Source organism: Spermophilus citellus, assembly GCF_964194105.1.
Source record: "Spermophilus citellus genome assembly, chromosome: 3".
In the NCBI taxonomy this organism is placed as follows: Eukaryota; Metazoa; Chordata; class Mammalia; order Rodentia; family Sciuridae; genus Spermophilus; species Spermophilus citellus.
The window spans coordinates 174421317-174444778 of NC_138184.1; the positions used below are offsets into that span (position 1 = coordinate 174421317).

The 23462-nt window shown below is 37.0% G+C and overlaps 1 protein-coding gene across 10 annotated transcripts in view; it reads right to left on the reverse strand.

Moving 5' to 3' along the window:
* The window catches only part of SRPK2 (SRSF protein kinase 2), a gene marked incomplete at its 5' end in the record, with an annotated part of 239643 nt that overhangs the window by 181124 nt on the left and 35057 nt on the right, over positions 1-23462 (reverse strand). The window contains one exon of one of the 10 annotated variants that reach the window (XM_081286036.1): positions 4823-4880. The exons of the other annotated variants lie outside the window; for them this stretch is intronic. The remainder of the gene's footprint in view (positions 1-4822; positions 4881-23462) is intronic. 10 annotated transcript variants of the gene reach the window in all.

Below are 23462 nucleotides of genomic sequence, written 5' to 3' on the forward strand. Positions count from 1 at the left end.
AGGGAGGGAGGGAGGGAGGGAGGGGGGAAGGAAGGGAAGGAAGGGGAGGGAGGGAGGGAGGGAGGGGGAAGGAAGGGGAGGGAGGGAAGGGAGGGAAGGGAGGGAAGGGAGGGAAGGGAGGGAGGGAGGGAAGGGAGGGAAGGGAGGGAGGGAGGGAGGGAGGGAAGGGAAGGGAAGGAAGGGAGGGAGGGAGGGAGGGAGGGAGGGAGGAAGGAAGGGAGGAAGGGAGGAAGGGAGGAAGGAAGGAAGGAAAGGAAGGGAAGGGAGGGAAGGGAGGGAAGGGAGGGAGGGAGGGAGGAAGGAAGGAAGGAAGGAAGGAAGGAAGGAAGGAAGGAAGGAAGGAAGGGAAGGGAGGGAAGGGAGGGAAGGGAGGGAAGGGAGGGAAGGGAGGGAAGGAAGGAAGGAAGGAAGGAAGGAAGGGAGGGAGGGAGGGAAGGGAGGGAAGGGAGGGAAGGGAGGGAGGGAGGGAGGGAGGGAGGAAGGAAGGAAGGAAGGAAGGAGGCAACCTATAGAATGGAAAGGCCAACTTGCAAATTACATATCTGGCAGGGTCTAGGATCAAAAATGTATGAAGAGGAGCTAGGGTTATGGCTCAGTGGTAGAGCACTTGCCTCACACATGTTAGGCACTGGGTTCAATCCTCAGCACCATACAAAAAATAAATAAAATAAAGGTACTGTGTCCATCTACAATTAAAAATATTTTTAAAAATAACTATAAGTTTTAAGGAATTAAGTACTGATGCACACTATAAAGTAAATGAACCTTGAAAAATTTTCAACAGGTAAATCTACAGAAACAGAAAGCTGGTGATTATCAGGTACTTACTGCTAATTGATAAGGTGTTTCTCTACAGAGTGATAAAAATATTGTGGAATTCAAAAATGGTAATGGTTACACAACTATGTGATATAATTAAAAACACTGAATTATAGACTTTAAATCAGTAAATTCTATGGCATGTGAATTACACCTCAATAAAAATAATTGTTTCAAGTGAGCAGCTGCTCTTTTAGAGCTACAGTACCATATGTTATGGAATGAAATATTCTTCCCAAAATTCTCACACTGAGGCTCTATTCACCAATGTGACTATATCTAGAACCTTTAGAAGATCATTAAAGTTAAATGAGAACATAAAAATGCAGGGCCCTAATCTAATATGACTATCCTTACAACAACACAAAAAGGGGCTGGGGAATGTAGCCCAGTGGTAAGGCACCTGCCTGGCATACTCAAGGTCACAGCAGAGAGGGGTGGGAGGAGGAGAAGAGAGAATAGACCTCCCTCTCTGCCCTCCTCTCTCCCTGTCCCTCCAGAGTTTCCAATGTTTAACCTACTCATTCTATGGTATTTTGTTATAATTGCTCAACCTAACCCACACTATAAAGTAACTAAAATAAAACTACTTAGGTCAGGTGTTATTTTCCCATATTCAATCTTTGTAATCACAAGCAGATACCAATTCTCTTTCTTAATTTAAAACAATTTTCTCTATTTCTTTTTTCTGATCTTTGACTTTTACTAGAGGAAACAGCAACAGGCAGGTTGTGGTATCAATAGCTCTGTTATATGTGTTCCCTGGTGGTCTCTGGAACCAAGAGCACACAAACACTAGCACTCATTGTCCACAGGCCCTAGGGCCTGCCCTGAAAAACTACACAGCTGCTATACCCTGTCTCTTCTTTTGCCACAGACCTACCTCACTACTGCTCCCATTTCCACTAGGTGTCGACTGTCGTCAAAACTGTTACAACAATATTCACCCTTTTACTCCTATGCCAATCAGGGCTCTGCAATCAAAATGTGTGCCATTACAACACCTGCCTCTGTGGCTATCAGTGCTTATACTCAGGAGTTGCCAGGTTTTATCAGCTCTAATTGGGGAAGAGGGGGGGTGTCTTAAATAAGCAGAAAAAGAAAAAGCCTTGAAGACAAAATAAGTTTTAGGGTGGAGAAGACACTATTTCAAGTTACCACAAAGAGTCAAAAACTCAAAAATGAGGGGAACCTGTTTAATCAGCCAAGCTAATATAAAAGGCCTGTTACAGCTGTGACAGTCAAAAAGCTCAAATGAGAAAGGGGGAGAAGGGATGCAAAAGGAAGTCAAACTCTTAAAAAGCAAGTTCTTTGGGAGTCAGAACAAATTCTTCCCTGTGTCCACGACACAAGCATCTAGTTACAGTAACAGGGCAACAGAGTCAACAGCAAAATCATAACCATCATGGGGAAAAAAATCTGAAATAGTAAAACAGCATACAATGTTTGTTACAAAGCTTCAGAACACTGAAAATTTAACATTCTTTCAAAAGTGCTACTATTTGTGTTACTTTGGACAAGTCAAAAGCTTGCTTAAGTTATTATCAAAAATGTGATTCTCCAAAGCATCCTTACATTTGTATGGTCCTTTATAGTTTGCATCTAACTTGATCATCACAATTTTTCCCATCAAGAGACAAAATATCAGCTTCAATTTGCAAATGGAAGGTCTTCTGACTGAATTGATTTCTCCTGACGTGAGGGGCGAAATCACTACCTACTGTTCACAAATAGAGAAACTGAAATGGAAGAATAAAGGCAAAGGCAAGAGAAAAAGCAGACAACTTGAGAAATGAACATGGAGAATATGAGTGAAGACTACTCTCTAAAAAATACTTAGCTGAACACTGTGGTACACACCTATAATTCAGCAACTCAGGAGGCTGAGACAGGAGGATCACAAGTTTGTAGTAGAGCACCCCTGGGTATAATCCCTAGTACCATAAAAAAAAATTTTAATAAAAAATACTTGATATATTCCAAAGAATATATATATGGTACACATTAAACAAGTCAGTAACAAAGCAAACACCTATGAAGACTAGAGAATTAACACCAAAATATTATCCAGTGCTAATAATGAAAGTCAATTATTTTTTTCCTTTTCATACTCTTCCATGATTGTGTTTGCAGTGAATATATATTACTCTTACAACTGAAAAAATAACACCATACACATACAATTAGCTAAACTAAAAGTATGCTAACACTAACTACTAAGAACTAATTTCAGGTTTTGGACAACTCGTTTAAGCTCTCTGGACCTGTTCCTTCATAGAAAAAATTCAGAAGATAAACTAGATAAATGTTTTCCAAACTGTGAGCTCGTGTAGGTAAAGTGCTTTAATGCAGAACCATGCTAACACTGCTACTAACCAAAGGCTCAATAAGTGGCAAACAGAACCTAGCAAGCAAGCAGAATTCTGCGCCCAAGCTTTCACATTAACCATTTTGCTTTTATGCTTCAAATACTGTACTCCTGGATATGATTTCAACTAGAGAAAAGGTTCCCCTGTTTTAAAGTTTTCAAATTTCTTAACTTACAGTATAATGCCATTCCAGATAATTACTTGTATTCTCATCTTTTTGGCAAGTCTAGAAATACTCCTGATGAACACATAAAAAAACATAAGTCTAGGTAAGCTATACCGGGCATAACTGTAATATACTGCATTAAAAAATGTTTGTTAATTCTGAGATCTTGTGGCTGTTCTCCTCCTAACCCTATTTCAAATTACAAGTACTAGTCACTAAAAATCTCTGTAATTATTTCCTGGCTAGTATCATAAAACTCCCAGCCTTTTTTAAACAAAGCAGAAAGGTAAACTAATGAAAAGACACTTATCTAGGCCATCTTCAATGCGCCCTTTTAAGTCACGGGAAGAAATTTCTTAAAACATTGGAAACTATCTCTCATATTGCTTTTCAGAAAAGATTGGAAAGCAGCATTAGCTTCAGTTGTCATTCACTACTCAATTAAGTTGCTCTCAAGGACTCATAAAGCACAGTACCTACACACTTTATCCTACTTTCCCTCCATGCTAAATAAGCACCTCAACAGAAAGTAAGTATAACTCTAAAAACCAGAGGGCCCATCAAACAAAGAAACTATGCTCCTGACTTTCAGCTTAGATAATACTTTTTTTGTAGTTGTAGATGAAGAGAATGCCTTTATTTTATTTGTTAATTTTTATGTGGTGCTAAGAATCAAACCCTGTACCTCACACATGCTAGGCAAGCGCTCTACCACTGAGCTACAACCCTGATCCCAGCTTTGCTAATACTTTAACCCAAACCTCATTTTTGTTTTATAAATGAGATCAAAGATAAAATAAACATCAAGTGTTTCCATGACCATCTTTCTAATCAAAGAATTCCTACTGTCCTTAGTAGCAAAAGGCCAAGGACAAGAAAAGAAGAAACAGATGCAAGGAAACAGGAGATACAAAAGAACAAGGCAAGATTACTCTGATTTCTGGATTAACCTCTTCCCATTCCAGGCTCAGTAATATCCATCTGGAGCAAATGTGGCTTAAGGGGGCATGTGGACTTGATTGCACCCAGAGTCCAGCTCCAACCCACTAACCACCATTTATTAGTTCTATGTCCTTGGGCAAGCTATTTGACCTCTCAGGACCTGTTTGCCTCATCAGAATGTAAGTGGCAACAATATATAGTTTACTGGAGAGTAATGAGACTTAAATGAGAATGAATAAAATACTGCCATAAGCATTTGTTCCCTCTTCCATTCTTTCATACCTGAAAACTAGGCTCTCAGTCTGATACTTACCTTCCACCTCCAGAGGCATGGCAGGAGGAAGAGCTGCTACATAGCAACTCAATAGTGCAAATGTCCATTCTCATGAGGTTACAGATACCCACATAATTTTATACTATCAAAACCATTTTCATAATAATTCAAGACATCATGTGCCATTTTCTCTGTGTCAATATTGGCACTAACAAGGTAAAAGGCAGTGGATAAAACTGCTGAAAATCTTACCACGAATCAGGGCAGTGGTCCCAGACTGTACAGCAGTTCCATATTCATTGACAAGGATCTGCAGTTAAGATAATGCCAGCTTCACTTCAGAATGTTCTTGAGAACAGTTTTTTTTTTTTTAGTATCTTTTTTTTAAGTTGTTGGTAGACCTTTATTTATTTATATGTGGTGCTGAGAATCAAAACCAGTGCCTCACACGTGCCAGGCAAGTGAGCTACCGCTGAGCCACAGCTTGAGAACAGTTTTTAAATATTAATTTAATTAACCTCAACCTTGAGTACACACAATTGTTTAATACTGTGTGATAAATTGAGAAGCATTCCTGCTGCACAAAAATGCACATCTTAAGGAGAAACTCATGTGCAGCTGCTTCACGTGCTTTTTGCAGGGAACAATATTCTCAGCTGACTAAAAGACAAGCCTTGATACTCAAACCTAAGTACCTGTCAGGTCCTTTCTCAAAAATGAACCTGTTGCTTTAAAAAAAAAAAAAAAAAAAAAAAAAAAGCTGATGCAAGGATACAGGATGGGTTTGAAGATTTTCTTCACACACACTTCAACCAGGCTGGGGATACAGTTCAGTTGGTAGAGTGCATGCCTCGTATGCATAAAGCCCTGGATTCAATCCCCAGCACCACAAAATAATAATAATATCATCAGATATATTCTACTTCAACCAACATAATGTATCTTAACAGACTAAAGACAAAAGTAAATATGAGAAGCTAGTTCTATTAAGCCAGATGTTAAAGAGATTTATAAAAATGTAAAACAATGCCATTCTCACTAATTTCAAACGTATGTATTTTAAAATATGCTATTTTGCTAACATTCAATGAACTTGCTGTCATTTTAAATTAATCAGTAAACACATTTTGAAAATTTCTCAATTTTATTTCTTAAACAGTAAACATCAATAGATATGAACCACATTTATTAATTTCTTTGGGTTTCTCTATAATTTTTAAGAGTCTGCAAGCACTTGAGAGAGCAACCTGTTTAGGAATCACTGTTGCTTGTAAATTAGTACAGCCACTATCAGAGTCAGTTTGGAGGTTCCTCAAAAGACTAGTAGTGTAACCATCATATGACCCAATTATATCATTCCTCAGTACTTATCCAAAAAAAAAATTAAGTTAGCATACTACAGAGATGCATTCATGTCCATATTTATAGCAGCACAATTCACAACAGCCAAGTTATGGAATCAGCCTAGATATTGGTCAAAAATCAACAAGTAGCAGGGGAGTGACACATGCCTATAATCCCAGGAGCTAGGGAGGCTGAGACAGGAGGACCCATGAGTTTAAAGCCAGCCTCAGCAACAGTGATGCCCTAAGCAACAACTCAGTGAGACCCTGTCTCTAAATAAAATACAAAATAGGGCTGGGGATGTGGCTCAGTGGTTGAGTACCCTTGAGTTCAGTCCCCGGTACCCACCCCCCCACAAAAAAAAAAATGAACGAGTAAAGAAAATGTTGCATATACACAATGGAGTTTTATTCAGTCATAAAGAACAATAAAATTTATGTCATTTGCAGAAAAATGAATGGAAGTAGAGAACATCGCATCAGGCAAAAATAAGCCAAACTCATAAAGTTAAGAGTTGGATGTTTTCTCTTATATATGGAAGCAAGAGAAAAAAGGGGTAGAGGGACAGGAAGGGATCTCATGAAAAAAGAAGAGGGACCTGTGGAGTAAAGAAAGGGGATCAGGGGCTGGGGTTGTGGTTCAGCAGTAAAGCACTCGCCTCACACATGCAAGGCCCTAAGTTCAATAGTCAGCACCACATAAAAATAAATAAATAAAACATAGGTATTGTGTCTAACAACAACTAAAAAAATAAATATTTTTAAAAAAGAAAGAAACAGGATCAGGAGCCAGGCACAGTGGCTCCTATAATCCCAGCAGCTTGGGAGGCTGAGACAGGAGGATCATGAGTTCAAAGCCAGCCTCAGCAAAAGCAAGGTGCTAAGCAACTCAGTGAGATCCTGTCTCTAAATAAAATACAAAATAGGGCTGGGGATGAGGCTCAGTGGTGGAGTGCCCCTGAGTTCAGTCCCCAATACCCCATCCCCCAAAAAAAAAGAAAGAAAGGAGATCAGAGGCCAGGCATGGTGGCACATTCCTGTAATCCCAGCAACTCAGGAGGTTGAGACAGGAGAATCACAAGTTCAAGGACAGACTCAGAAACTTAGTGAGGCCCTGTCTCAAAAACAAAGAAGTTGGGTGGAGATACAGCTTAGCGGCAGAGCATCTCTGGGTTTAATTCCCAATACCACGCCCCCCCCCCAAAAAAAGATGGAGGGATAAAGGAGTGCAAGGAGGAGACTGAGGAATAAAACTGATCAGATTATGTCATGTGGGCTGGGTTGTGGCTCAGTGGTAGAGCGCTCACCTAGCACGGGCAAGGCCCTGGGTTCGATCCTCAGCACCACATAAAAAATAATTAATTAATTAATTAATTAAAGATATTGTGTCCAACTACAACTAAAAAATAAATTTTAAAAAAAATTATGTCATGTGCATGTATAAAATGTATGAATATGCCACAACAACAACAAAAAAATCACTGTTTAATACCATTACTAAATTCCTTAATTCAGGCTATTTGGATAAACAGAAATGTCACTTGGTACTTGAGGTTTTTATATCCTGTCCCATCACTAATCTCACTTTTTGTTACCCTTTGGTTGTCAAAATACTAGCTGAATTAACCTTTTATCTAATTAATTTTTAAAGAAAAAAAAATAGCTTCCTACTACCCTCTTGGATGTAAAGTCCTAGCCCTCCATAAAACAGAACTCAGGCAAACTACAAATGCACACAACTACAGGGTTTAAGGACACTGTCCTTCAGTCTATACACTTGTCTTGGGCATAAAATTTTGGCTCAGACAGCAAGTATCATAAGTATTTAACATGTCTGGTATTTAATTACTACATCCAAAACAATACAGCATCACAAATCAAATGATTGCAAGTTAATTTATAAATACAATGTATATGCATAAGTAAAATTCAACAAGCAACATTTAAGTAAAACAAAACAAACACAAACCCAAAAAGGTAAAAATGAAATTTGTTACATATTTTTAAACTTCTTTGGAAATCACAGTTAAGAAAAACATATGGGGCTGGGGATGTGGCTCAAGCGGTAGCGCGCTCGCTTGGCATGCGTGCGGCCCGGGTTCGATCCTCAGCACCACATACCAACAAAGATGTTGTGTCTGCCGAGAACTAAAAAAAAATAAAATATTAAAAATTCTCTCTCTCTCTCTCCTCTCACTCTCTCTTTAAAAAAAAATTTAAAAAAAAACATATGTTCACAATATCACCCTGCACATATCTAATTTCTTCGAAAATATAACACTGTTAAAATTCTGCATGTGCTAATCAAGGACATACACTATAAAATCCTTTCCACAGAGCCAAAGAGTTATAATAAAAATGGATCTATTACAACAAATTAGTTACAAAGAATAGAAGGGTTTAAGTACACAGCCTACTTGTTGATGGTATAATTAATATCTGTTCAGCATTCATTGACAATATTAAAGGCTAAAAATTAACTTCTTTGTCCCTTCTACATTCTTGACCATTTATTTAAGAAACACATTGGTAATTAACAAGCTTAAGGTTTTATTTTCAACATCTACGTCTAAATTTAATGCATGAGATTTGAAAAGGCTGCTTTTAAAATTTTTTTTCTAATTATTTTTCCAAACTACCAAGTGGTCTTTCCAATAATCCAATTCATCAACTGTTTAAATGATTATATTTTCTTTTTAGTTGCAGTAATGAGTAGGTTTTATTGTATACTTAAAGCAAAGGATAAAGCACTATCTATTTTCTTTTAATGCACATGAACACACACATTGTCTTTCTCTTATTCAATCACAACACCCACACTTATCCCAAACAAGGTCTAGAGTAAACCTTTGGAGCTAGCATTCATACTTTGCTCAGGCCTCTCACCTCAATTCCTCTAACACAAAAGTGTTGCCAATACAGTCACATGAAAGAGAGAAAAAGCTACATATTTTAAATGAACCAAATTTATGTTAAACAAAATAACAAAGAAAATGTGTTCGTATAATTTGTTTAGGGTTTCTCATTTTAAAAATATATAAGGCTACATCCACCACACTGAAATCAATAGGCAAACAAAATACATTTTATAAGTGAACCAAAAGACCTAAATAAAATGGTAATAATGTAACCATTTAAGTCATATTTACTAAGCTAATTTTACATTTGCGTGACAAAAGCCTATTTATTACCAAAAGCCAGACTGCAACCCCCAAATACCTTCTTATACAACTCTTTAATAGTGAATTCCAGGTAACACCTACACACTTACACACAGCAATAGAAGTTTAAACATTAAGACCACTCACTACAGCTAGGGTTGTGGCTCAGTGGTAGAGCACTCACCTAGTATGTGTGAGGCACTGGGTTTGATCCTCAGCACCTCATAAAAACAAAATAAAGGTATTTTGCTCACCTACAAATAAATAAATATATATATATATATATATATATATAAAATATTTACATAAAAACTGCTCAGTAGAGACAGAATAATAATAGTCTCTTCAACAAATATTGTTAGAGCAACTGGATATCCATCCCCCCCCCCAAAAAAAAGCTGGATCCTTCTTTCATACCATATACAAAATGAACTCAAAATATATCAACCTAAATATAAAAGCTAAAAATAATAAAACTTTTTTTTCCCATGAAACTATGTTATTCTTTTGTGTATGTGTGTGGTGCTGACAACTGAACCTACAGCCTTCAGTATGCTAGGCAAGTGCTCTACCACTGAGCTACAGCCATGCGTCTAAAAAATTCCTAAGAAAGAAATATAAGAGTAGAATTTCACAACATTATGGGTAAGGTAAGATATTCTTAGATACAACATCAAGAAAAAAGCAACAAGGGCTGAGGCTCAGTGGCAGAGCGCTTGCCTAGCACATGTAAGGCACTGGGTTTGATCCTTAGCACCACATAAAAACAAACAAATAACATAAAGGCATGCTGTCCATCTAAAACTACCAAAAAAAAAAAAAAAAAGCAAGCAACAAAAATAACTGATTAATTGGGCTTCATCAAAATTAAAATTTTTTCTACATCTAAGGACATTATCAAGAAAATAAAAAATCTAAAGATTACTTTAGAATGAGAGAAAATATTAACAAAGCATAAGCCTGTAAGAGTTTAGTGCCTAGGATACATAAAGAGAAAAAAGACAAAACATCTGATTTAAAATTGGGTGAAAGATTCAATAAACATTTTTTCTAAATATATAAAAAGCCAACAAACACATGAAAAGGAGCTAAAAACTCATTAATCATTAGGAGAATCCAAATTAAAAAAATTAGGTATCATTTCACTTCTATAAGAATGGCTACAGCAAACATAAAAACCAGTAAGTGGAACTGGGGTTGTGGCTCAACGATAGAAAGCTCGCCTAATATGTGTGAGACACTGGATTTGATCCTCAGCACCACATAAAAATAAATAAATAAAGATATTGTGTCCATCTATAACTAAAAAAATTTTTTTAAAAAGAAGTTAAAACATAATTACCACAACCACACGATTCCATTCCTAGGTGTACGTATACCCAAAAGAACTAAAAACTACTTAAATATATGCACATGCATGTTGACGAAAAAGTGGAAACAACCCAAATGTCCACCAACAAATGAACAGATAATGTGCATACAATGGAATATTATTCAACCATAAAATGGAATGAAACACTGATAAATACTAAATGGATGGACCTTGGAGATATCATGATAAATACTAAATGGATGGACCTTCGGAATATCATGCTAATTGAAAAGAAGTCAGGCCCAAGGAGTCATGTGTTGTACAATTACATTAACATGAAATACCCAGAACAGGACATAATACAAGTTGGTGGTTGCCAGGGTACAGGAAGAGGGGGCACAGGGGAGAAACTGCTTAATGGAAACAGAGCTTTCTTTGAGGAGATATAAAATGTTTTAGGGAACTAGACAGAAGTGGTGGTTACACAACAGTGCCAATGTAAATTGTCACTTAACTCTTCACAGTCACTTTCATGCTATGTGAATTTAACCTTAGTATCTTTTAAAAGTTTGCAGAAATGTGTCATTTACTATGAAATGCTTTCACCAGACCAGTGGTCTTTTCTTAATCCCTAAAGTCTCCCTTGGCTCATAATCTGAAAGCAGCTGGAAAGCAAACACTGGGTCAAAATCATCCTATAAAAAGAATCAGAATTGTACATTTACATAAACACTGAAATTTAAAGCTAGCAGGTAGGGAATGGTGCTGTAGAAAACCAGTAGAAAAATTCAAAGTCAAATGAACAGGAAACCTTCTATAAACTGAAGCAATGGCAAATATTCAAGTCTACATTAACACCACCAGTGTTAAAAAACGCCAGATGGCAAATGACTTCCACCTACATTTCAAAGTTCAAATTACAAAGTAATACCACACAGAAATGGTTCTAAAATACCTATCCACATTTTGCATTTTAAACACTGCAGGCAGTCTACTACTTTTTCAATGGCTATTAATGCAAATAGAATTATAATACTGGCACTGTTTAGAATGTGAAAAACAATAAAATCTTTCTTCTCAGCAACTTACTATGTACTTTATTCACCACCCAAGTTTATCAGAGCTACATAATAACACACAACAGTGTTTCTTGCCTTTAAGAGTGAGTATTTTAAGGACAAAGTCAAAATACTTCATTAATTTTCAAGAAGTATGAGATAATATTCAACACTACAGGAATGATTTGGGAACATATTATTCATATCTTTCTTATAGTGCATCTGAAGGAAAAAACTTCATCTAAGGAAGCTTTGTTTCAAGGTATGAAATGTCAACTCAAGTATGCCCAAAGGAAGTAAATTTTTAGAAAGATCCTAAAAAATTGTTCCTTAAAGTCACTTTGACCAGACCACACATAACTAAAAAATTAACTAATCCGTATGCAATAAAAATAAGCAAGTCTGGTATACCCACTGAAAGGGAAGAAATGTTACCAACATTTATTGAGGGTCTATCAGGCAGCATGCCTGGAATTTTCATATCTCTTACCAATGAATATCCAATGATCCTATTATTCCTATTTCACTGAAGAAGGGGCACTAGTAAGTCAACTGAAGCCATTCCACATTAATAATCACTGAGATGCACCCCGCTCAAACAAGACTTTCTAAGTCCCAACAACACTCTGAGAAAATGCTTGCCATTTTAGGACCTTACTCATAATGACTGGATAATCAAGTGATCTAAATCTTCATCCAAGTAAATAAAAACATTTAACAAAACAGAATAAAAAACAAGAGTATTACTAGGCACAGTGGCGCACATCTGTAATCCCAGTGGCCAGGAGGCTGAGATAGGACGATTGTGAGTTCAAAGCCAGCCTCAGCAAAAGCAAGACACTAAGCAATTAAGTGAGACCCTGTCTCTAAATAAAATACAAAATAAGGCTGGGGATGTGGCTCAGTGGTTGAGTGCCCCTGAGTTCAATTCCCAGTACCCTCCCACCCCTCAAAAAAAGTATTTCACCTCATCAATAAAGAGCTCCTTTGAAATTAGTTACAAGTTCACTAATGCTTCTTGGAGAATAGGTATTAAAATATATAGGTATGAAACTATATAAACCTCATTTCTCCAGCTCTTTAACAAGATGTCACATGAGACCATCCCATGCCTTAATAAAATCAAGGCCTAGTATGGCTGAAGTAATCTGCAGAATCCCTCTGAAAAGATTATATACCATACTGTCCACATGAATCAACCAAGAGAAATGTAAAAACAGAAATTCACATGTCCTCCCAATGGGGTGCTAAGAATGGAAACCAGGTCTTTTGACAAATGCTATTTTTTTAATACCTTTATTTATTTTTAATGTTTTAATTAGTTACACGTGACAGTACAATGATCTTGACATATTATTTATTTATTTTTTATGTAGTGCTGAGGATTGAACCCAGGGCTCGCCTGTGCTAGGTGAGCGCTCTACCACTGAGCCATAACCCCAGACCACAAATGCTAATTTCTATTGGTGCACTATAGTTACATTTAATATTGGGGTTCATTTTAGACAAAATTATATATGTATGGAGTAAACTTTGCTCCAATTCAGTACCAAGTATTTCCCCTTTCCCTCCCCAACCCCTACTCCTGTTCCCTTTATTCTACTCTACTGATCTATTTATTCATTATGCATTATGGTTATTCATAAAAGTGAAATTCATTGTACTATATTCATATATATGTTCATAGGAAAGTTTGGTCAGATTTATTCCACCATTCCTCCCTTCTCCTATCTCTTCTCCTGCCCCATCAGTCTCCTTCTTCCACTGATCTCTCTTCAATTTTCATGGGATTCCTATACCACCACCACCATCACCTCTTTTCCCCTTATTTTTATCTAGCTTCTGCATGTAAGAGAAAATATTTGACCCTTCTGGGTCTGGCTTATTTCACTTAGCATGATGTTCTCCAGTTCCATCTATTTACTAGCAAATGCCATAATTTCACTCTTCTTTACGACTGAGTAAAACTCCAATGTGTGTATATACACACGTCACACACACACACACACACACACACACACACACCCCTCCACATTTTCTTTATCCATTCATCTGTTGACAGACATTTAGGCTGGTTTGACAGCTTGGCTATTTGGGAATTGCACAGCTGTAAACACTGACGTGGCTGTATCTCTATACTATGTGGATGGTATAGATCTCTTGGATATATACCAAGAAGTAAGAGAGCTAGATTATATATGGTGGTTCCCTTTCTAGTTCTTGCTGTTTTTTGTTGTTGGGGTTTTATTATTATTATTATCTCCATACTGTTTTCCATAATGGTTGTAATAATTTGCAGTCCCACCAACAATATAGGGTATATCTCCCCCGCATCCTCCTCAAATTTTATTATTATTTGTGTTCCTTTTTTTAAATATTTTTGTTGTTGTTGTTGTAGATGGACACAATATCCACATTTATTTATTTATGTGGAGCTAAGGATAACCCAGTGCCTCACACATGCTGGGTGAGCGCTCTACTACTGAGCCACAACCACAGCAGCCCCTTATTATCTGTATTTTTTATCATTGCCATTCTAACTGGAGTGAGATGAAATCTCAATGTAGTTTTTTTTTGGGGGGGGGGGCAGGACGAGGGGGGCATAGTGGGGATTAAACCCAGGGGCACTCAATCACTGAGCCACATCCCCAGCCGTATTTTGTATTTTATTTAGAAACAAGGTCTCACTGATTTGCCTAATGCCTCGTTTTGCTAAGGATGGGTTTAAACTCAAGATCCTCCTGCCTCAGCCTCCTGAGCTGCTGGGATTATAGGTGTGAGCCATCATGCCTGGCTCAACATAATTTTGACTCACATTTCCCTGACTGCTAGAATTGTTTAACATTTTTTCATATATATGCTGCCATTTGCATTTCTTCTTTTGAGAATGTCTACTTAGTTCTTTTGTCCATTTATTAATTAGGTCTTTTGGTTGTTGTTTGTTTTGAGGTTTTTGTGTTGAGTTTTTGCTCTTTTGGTTTGTTGGTTGTTGTTTTGTTTTGTTTTTAGTAACAGGGATAGAACCCACTGGTAATTCACCACTGAACCACTTCCCCAGTCCCTTTTGTTTGTTTACTTTGAGACAGGGTCTAAGTTGTTTTAGGGCCTTGTTAAGTTTCTGAGGCTGGCTCTGAACTTGTGATCCTCCTGCCTCAGCCTCCCAAGCCACTGGGATGACAGGGGTGCACCACCATGCCTGGCTTATTTGAGTTCTTTATATATTCTGGATAGTAACCCCCTATTTGAAAAGCAGGTGGCAAAGATCTTCTCCCATTCTGTATGCTCTCTCTTCATGCTCCTTTCCTTTACTGTCCAGAAGTTTTTAAATTTGATCCCATTTCCTGATTCTTGGTTTTACTTCTTGAGCTTTAGAAATTATGTTAAGGAAGTTGGTGCCTAAGCTGATAGGAAGTGTTGAGGCTACATTTTCTTCTCGCAACTGTAGAGATACAGGTCTAATTCATAGGTCTCTGATCCACTTTGAATTGATTTTTGTGCAGGGTGTGAAAAAAGAGATCAATTTCATTCTTCTACATATGGATATCCAGTTTTCCCAGCATCATTTATTAAAAAGGCTATCTTTTGCTGGGCACGATGGCACATGCCTGTAATCCCAGAGGCTCAAGAGGCTGAGACAGGAGGATGGAGGGTTCAAAGCCAGCCTCAGCTACAGTGAGGCACTAAGCAACTCAGTGAGATTCTGTCTCTAAATGAGATACAAAATAGGGCTGGGGATGTGGCCCAGTGGTTGAGTTTTCCTGAGTTCAATCCTCAGTAACACACACACCCCAAAAAGCTTATCTTTTCTCCAACATATTTTTTGGCACCTTTGTATCTATATGGGTTTGTCTCTGTCTCTTCCATTCTATTCTATTGTTCTTCATGTCTGTTTTGGTCCCAATACCATGCTGTTTTCATTACTAGTATAATTTGAGGCCCGCTGCTGTGATGCCCTCAGCATCAATCTTCTTGCTCAGAATTGATGTTTTTTGTGGCACCCAGATTTTCTCCCACAGTTTTGCATCCTACTTTGGGATGTCTTTGACACTTCTAACTCCCCAACTAGATAACAAGATGTTGGAAAATGAGGCCAACTTCTTGCTTAACCCCAGTGCCCTTGCAATGCCCATTGTATACTGAGGGCTCAAAACTTGCTGAATGAATGGACAGAAGGTACTAAATTCAGATGAACTGATCAAACCAAGTCTCAAACCAACAAAAGTTTCTTCGAGAAGATACCAGAAATAGAAATTTATCCAATTACAAGCAGAAGCATACAAATCACTCTATTCCTTAGCTCATTACAATTTGAAACCCCAACTATATAAAAAAAAGGATTGGAGGGCTGGGGATGTGGCTCAACTGGGGCGCTGGGTTCGATCCTCAGCACCACATTAAAATAAAATAAAGATGTTGTGTCCACCGAAAACTGAAAAATAAATACTAAAAAATTCTCTCTCTCTCTCTCTCTCTTAAAAAATGGATTGGGGAGGGGCTGGGGATGTGGCTCAAGCGGTAGCGCGCTCGCCTGGCATGCCTGCGGCCCGGGTTCGATCCTCAGCACCACATACCAACAAAGATGTTGTGTCCGCCGAGAACTAAAAAATAAATATTAAAAAAAATCTCTCTCTCTCTCTCTCTCTCTCTCTCTCTCTCTCTCTCTCTCTCTCTCTCCTCTCTCACTCTCTCTTTAAAAAAATAAATAAATTTAAAAAAATGGATTGGGGAAAACAGAAAGATGGAGACACAAACAAAGACAAGTGCGTAAAAGGATAAACCAAATGTGGCAACATGTAAAGAACTGTTGAACCTATATAAAGGACATATGAGAAAACATTGATTTGCTCTTTTGACTTTTCTGAAATTTTTTAATTTTTCAAGGAAAATACTGGGGGCCTGAAAGAATTCTTCCAATCCTAACAAAATTGCAACATGTATTAATGGTTCAGGCAACCTGGAAATAAACCCACGAAGAAATAAGCACCAAAAAAAAGTCAGAAAAGTCTTAGGAAGCATGCTTCCTCAAACTTGTGTGTGTGTGTGTGTGTGTGTGTGTGTGTGTGTTGGGCTTACAGGTGTGCACCACCACACACTCAGCAAACCTATTTATTTTGACAAGAGAACCAAAATCAGAAAGTGACAACACTGTTCTACATTCACTGATTCAGCAAATACTACATATAAATCATTGTTCTGACATTGAGGAAAGATAAATCAAAGAACTGAACTTTAATTGAAATTTTTTTTAAAACCCTATATTACCAGAAAAAGAAAATGAATATAACCTGTAAATCATTTCAATAAAAGTTAGAATCAGTTGCAGAACTTTCAAACATCCTAATTCCTAGGTACAATGTAAACTTCAGGAAAACATAAAATTTCCCAAGTCCATGATTAATTTTTTGTAGTCTGCAGGTAATAAACCAAATAATTGCCTATTCACTCAGTTTTAAAATAAAACTGGAAACTAATCATCTATTTAAAAAAAATCATGACTCAAAAACGAACTATGCATATAAGAATAAAATTCTATATTGGCTGTTCAAACTAGAAGGAATACAGTAAGGCTATAAGCATACAATGTTTATTTGTGAAAAACTCAAATGTTATTTATGATTTATACTATTTTTCTTAAAATTTTCTTTTAAAAATCATATTCATTTGTTAATAAGGCTATCTTTGTTGCCACCTACTGGTTAATTCACCTACTGGTGAATTGTCATTTCACATCAAATATTCACTACTATTAATGTAAAAGAGACCAAAAAATCTTTTTTTTTTTTAAAGAGAGAGAGAGTGTGTGTGTGTGTGTGTGTGGGAGAGAGAGAGAGAGAGAGAGAGAGAGAGAGAGAGAGAGAATTTTTAATATTTATTTTTTAGTTCTAGGCGGACACAACATCTTTGTTGGTATGTGGTGCTGAGGATCGAACCCGGGCCGCAGGCATGCCAGGCGAGCGCGCTACCCCTTGAGCCACATCCCCAGCCCACCAAAAAATCTTAATAATGCTTTCTTTTTAATAATGTTTTACTAAATTATCATGACAAATTCCTCGTTAAAGGAGTTTTTAATCTATATCGAAAGTTAATGGACCAGGCAAGGTGTGGTAGCCCAAGCCTGTAATCCCAATGGCTCAGGAGGCTGAGGCAGGAGGATCCCGAGCTCAAAGCCAGCCTCAGCAAAAGTGAGATGCTAAGCAACTCAGTGAGACCCTGTCTCTAAACAATATATTTTTTAAAAGGGCTGGGATTGTGGCTTGGTGGTTAAGTACCACTGGGTTCAATCCCCAGTACAAAAAAAAAAAAAAAAAGTTAATGGTACCTTGACTTTTAACAATATCCTCACATATAACTATCATTAGTGTGCTGGGACTGTTAAAATACCATAACAATTCATGAGCAACATAAAATCCTCGTTTAATGAAAATAGTTTCTGAACACTTCTTTATTTTTTAAAAACTGAAATAGTTATATGTACCAATTTATTAGAATACTGGAGTTATGTAAAAATTTAGGATATTACCATCTTTTTACAATTGATTACTTAGGATCAGAATTCAAACAAAAAGTTTACCCCTAACATTTGTTTGCTATGCATTTTAAATATCTTTTACTCTATAGCAGTCCCTCCCATCCTCTATGTTCTTCCCTTTTTCACACTATAGGTTGAAGAGGAGAAAGTACCTGTTGTACTATTGCAATGTTTTTTTAAAAAAATCTACGATTATATTTACCCAGATTAAAAAGTATACCAAAGTAACACATAATTTTATTAATTTTGTTAGTGTGATAATATATTGTGATTATATTTTTAAAAACACCTCCAAATATTTTAGTGGTTGCTAAGTATTAAAGTATGTCTTTCCAAATTTTATATGCTTTTTTTTTATATTAGGTTTTTTTTTTTTTTAAGAGAGAGTGAGAATTTTTAATATTTATTTTTCAGTTCTCGGCGGACACAACGTCTTTGTTGGTATGTGGTGCTGAGGATCGAACCCGGGCCACACACATGCCAGGCGAGCGCGCTACTGCCTGAGCCACATCCCCAGCCCAATTTTATATGCTTTAGTCCTAAATTCCAATGTGGTGGTAATCAGTGGCAGAGCCTTTGGGATTTAATTAGGGATATGTAAAATCATGAAGGTGGGGCCTTCATGATGGGACTGAAGCACTCAGAGACACCAGAGACCTTGGGTTCTCATTCTTGTGCATGTGAGGACACTGGGAGAAGGTGCCTCATCTGCAAGACAGGAAGAGAAACCTCACCAGAACTTAATGACTCAGGCATTCTTGGACTTACTGTTTCCAACAAATGTTTGTTGTTTAAGGTACCTCAGTATATGCTATCTATCTAAGCATTTTTATGGCATCCCAGGCCGACTATGACAGCAATGCATATGGAATACAAGTGAAAACATCAGAGATCTTCTTTAGAATGCATGTGCACAATAAGGAAAAATAAGAAATGGAGCAAAATCCTAATAATTGTTAAATTTATATGACAGGTAGTTGGGGGTTTTAATATGCCATCCACTCAAAAGATGTTTGAAATTTAAAAGTAACTTTAAAATAGAATGCATAAAAAAAGAAAAGAATGTATAAGCTAGGCATGGTGGTGCATACCTGTCATCCCAGCAACTCAGCAAGAAGATCACAAGTTTAAAACCCGCCTTAACAACTTGGCAAAGCCCTAAGCAACTTAAACCCTGTCTCAAAATAAAAATAAATAAAGAAATAAATAAGGTTAGGGATGTGGCTCAGTGGTTAAGTACCCCTGGGTTCAATTTCTAGTGCCAAAAACAAAAATAAAAGTAAATATTTTTAAAAAAATACTTTTTAATCCAATTCCTATACCCAAAACCCTAAAAATGTATTAATATAAAGTACTAATCTGAAATTATTATGAAGCAAAAAAAAGGAAAAGTAACTCAAAATTTTATCATCTTTAAATTTAGTAAAAACTGCTACAAAGTTTTTTAAATAATCTAAGTGTCCCACCCCTAAGAGTCTCAAGCTAAAATGACTGACCTCAAAGATTTATGTTCTAATTAAGTGATTTATCCAAATTACTTATCTGCTTAAATTTCCTCAGTTACTGGGCTAGGAAGTATAGCTCACTGGTAGAGCTCTTGTCCAGCATGCACAAGGCCCTGTGTACACTGAACATTAAATAAATAAATCCTCAATTTAAAAAAGAGAATGCTTACATTTTTTTATCCTATTCTAAACAGGGTGTTTGTCATAGTACTGAGGTTTAATCACAGGAGTGTTCTCTCTGAGCTATATCCCCATACCTTTTTTATTTCGTTTAGCAGCAAGGAGTCCACTAAATTGCACAGGCTGGCCTTAAACTTGGGATCTATCTCAACCTCATAAGTATCTGGAATTCCAAGCATGTTCCACCACACCAGGCTAAAAACTTTTCATTTTATATATACAATAAGCTATTGTTAAAATATTTAAAATTTATTTATTTTCTTCCTGTTATTTGAAACACTTTCTTTGACTCTTCCTGTTATAACTTTCAAATTAGTCTTGGATTTTTCAAGTAGACAGATTATCTGAAAATAGTATACTCTGCTTCTTTCTAATTTGTTATGGTTTTCTTTTAATATGTATATTTTTAGTTGTAGTTGGATATAATACCTTTATTTTATTTATCCTTTTTAAAAAATATTTTTTAGTTGTAGTTGTACACAATACCTTTATTTTATTTATTTATTTTCACGTAGTGCCGAGGATTGAACCCAGGGCTTCCCACATGCTAGGCAAGTGCTCTACTGCTGAGCCACAACTCCAGCCCTTATTTAATTCATTTTTATGTGGTGCTGAAGATGGAACCCAGCACCTCCCAGGCAAGCACTAGGCAAGCACTCTACTGCTGAGCCACAACTCCAGCCCCTCTAATTTGTTGTTTTACTGGGATTTTTTGGTCTTACTGCACTAATATTTCTAGACTACTACTTCTAACACACTATTTCTTAGAACATTAACTGTTGGGCTGGGGATGTAGCTCAGTCGGTTGAGTGCTTGCACAAGGTCCTTGGTTCAATCCCCAGCACTGGGAAAAAAAAAAAAAAAAAAAAAGAACACTAACTGTTAACTCAATCTCATTTCTAATTTTAAATGGGATTGCAATATTTATAACACTAACTACAATCCACAGATAATGTCATTTTTAAAAAGTCAGTATTTACATATTAAGGAAGGGTCTTTTTTTTCCTAAGGAATGAACCTAGAGCCTTTGGCATGCTAGGCATATGCTCTATCCCTAGTCCCAAAAAAGGGTCCTTCTATTTCTATTTTACAAAGTTTTTTGTAAAGCCCTGAGTTTGAGCCTCAGTGGGAAGGAGACATGTCCCCAAAGATAGTGTTATTCAAAATTTACTCTTTGATCCATTCTTGCATTAATTAGCCACAGAAATCCCCTTCTAAAACAAAGACTAATAAGAGTAATTTCATCTTTTATGTATAATTCTGAGACATCACTGTAAATACTATTTAAAGTTCTGTACCTAAAATACATGCTCTTAGAAATTTTTGAATACAGATACATAAAGCAATTTCTCCTCTAGTGAAAGATTCCAGACTAGTTTGGGGGTTCTTAAACCTGTTCATTCAGTTACCAAGTTCAAGTTTCGTCAAGGATTTGACGAAAAGTTCAAGTCAAACACAGAATAAAGCCAGCAGGAAGAGGCAGCATGAAGAACCAGAGAGCTTCTTTACCTGGTTTACTGACCATTCTGATGCAGGTGCAGATGAGTTAGGAGAAGTCATCAAAGATGATATTTGGCCAAATCCATTGCAGTACTATTTGATTCCTGATATGGATGATGAAGAAGGGGAAGGAGAAGATAAAGATGATGATAATGATGATGATGATGATGATGATGAAGGATTGGAAGATATTGATGAAGAAGGGGATGAGGATGAAGGTAAAGAAGATGAAGATGATGATGAAGGGGAGGAAGGAGAGGGGGATGAAGGAGAAGACAACTAATTGAACACTGATGGATTCCAACCTTTCATCTTTCTTTGTTTTTTTGTTTTTTTAATTCAGTCCCTGGGAGCAAGTTGCAGTCTCCCCCTCCCCACTTCCCCCCACTCCCTTGTGCTCAGTCGCCCTGTTTTTGAGGTCTCTTTTCTCAAACCATGCTTCTCAACTTATTTTGGGGGGAAATACCTTGAGCAGAGTACAATGGGAAAAGGATCTCTATATCTTCTGTTCTAAATTCATTTTTATCCCTTCCTGTCTCAAAACAAAAAAAAAACTGTATGGAATCAACACCACTGTGCTCTGTGGGAAAAAAGAAAAACCTTCTGCTACTTTCACTCTGCTGGAAGCTGGAGGGTGCTAGGCCCCTGTGTAGTAGTGCATAGAATTCTAGCTTTTTTCCTCCTTTCTCTGTATATTGGGCTCAGAGATTACACTGTGTCTCTATGTGAATATGGACAGTTAGCATTTACCAACATGTATCTGTCTACTTTTTCTTGTTTAAACAAAGAAAAAAAAACTTTAAAAAATGGGGTTATAGAAGGTCAGCAAAGGGTGGGTTTGAGATGTTTGGGTGGGTTAAGTGGGCATTTTGACAACATGGCTTCTCCTTTGGCATGTTTAATTGTGATATTTAACGGACATCCTTGCAGTTTAAGATGACACTTTTAAAATAAAATTATCTCCTAATGATGGCTTGAGCCCTGCAGAACCTGTAGGATTTTATTTGGAATTGACATTCTCTATTGTAATTTTGTTTATTTTTAAATTTTCTTTTTTGTTTTCACTGGAAAGGAAAGATGATGCTCAGTTGTTTTTTTTTTATTGGTTGTTCAAACATTACAAAGCTTTTGTCATATCATATTTCATACATTAGATTCAAGTGGGTTATGAACTCCCATTTTTACCCCAAATACAGATTGCAGAATCACATCGGTTACACATCCACATTTTTACATAATGCCCTATTAGTAGCTGTTGTATTCTGCTACCTTTCCTATCCTCTACTATCCCCCCTCCCCTCCCCTCCCATCTTCTCTCTCTACCCCATCTACTGTAATTCATTTCTCTCCTTGTTTATTTTCCCATTCCCCTCACAACCTTATATGTAATTTTGTATAACAATGAGGGTCTCCCTCCATTTCCATGCAATTTCCCTTTTCTCTCCCTTTCCCTCCCACCTCATGTCTCTGTTTAATATTAATCTTTTCTTCCTGCTCTTCCTCCCTGATGCTCAGTTTTAAAGGTTAAAAGTGTACAAGTTGCTTTGTTACAATAAAACTAAATGTGTACACAAAGGATTTGATGCTTTTTCTCTCAGAATAGATATACTTTTAATATGACCTTGTATAATAACATCATCGTCAAACTTTGTCACCCTAACTTCGTATTTTGATACGCACTTTGCAGGATGACCTCAGGGCAATGTGGATTGACTAAAGGGATTTGAATCAATGTCTTAATGTCTCCTTAGCTGGGAAACATGGGTACAATTTGTTATTGGTTTCTGAACATGTCATTTGGGATAGTAGAAACTCAAAACTGAGTTATGAGTGATACCCTTGATTTTTATCTCAAATCGGCAGTTTTTAAAGTGGGTCTTCAATTACCTGGGTATAGTAGTGCTTTGCTGCCACCATCAAACAGATCTGGTGCTCTAATGTCAAGTTGTTCGTGGGACAGTTGCTGGCATGTCTTCACTGGCTCTATAAAGTGTGGCCAAGAAGATGGGCTCTCAGAGTAAGAAGTCCATGCTGGTGGTCAGGAAGAACTTTCTGTCTCAATTTTAAGTCCCTGGTATCTGGCATAAATCTCTCCAATGCCAATGTGTGGATCTGGGTGGGATGATGGACTCTGCTCTGTCTGCTCAATGCTGCTGTGCAGAGAGTAGGATTTTGAAAAGCTATCTAGTGCATAAGCTTTTTAATGCTGTAAAATACAGCTGAAATTAAATGCCACTTTTTCAAAGGTGAATTAATAGACAGCCTGGTCAAATTCAAAGCTTTTTGTTGTATAAACCTTTATAT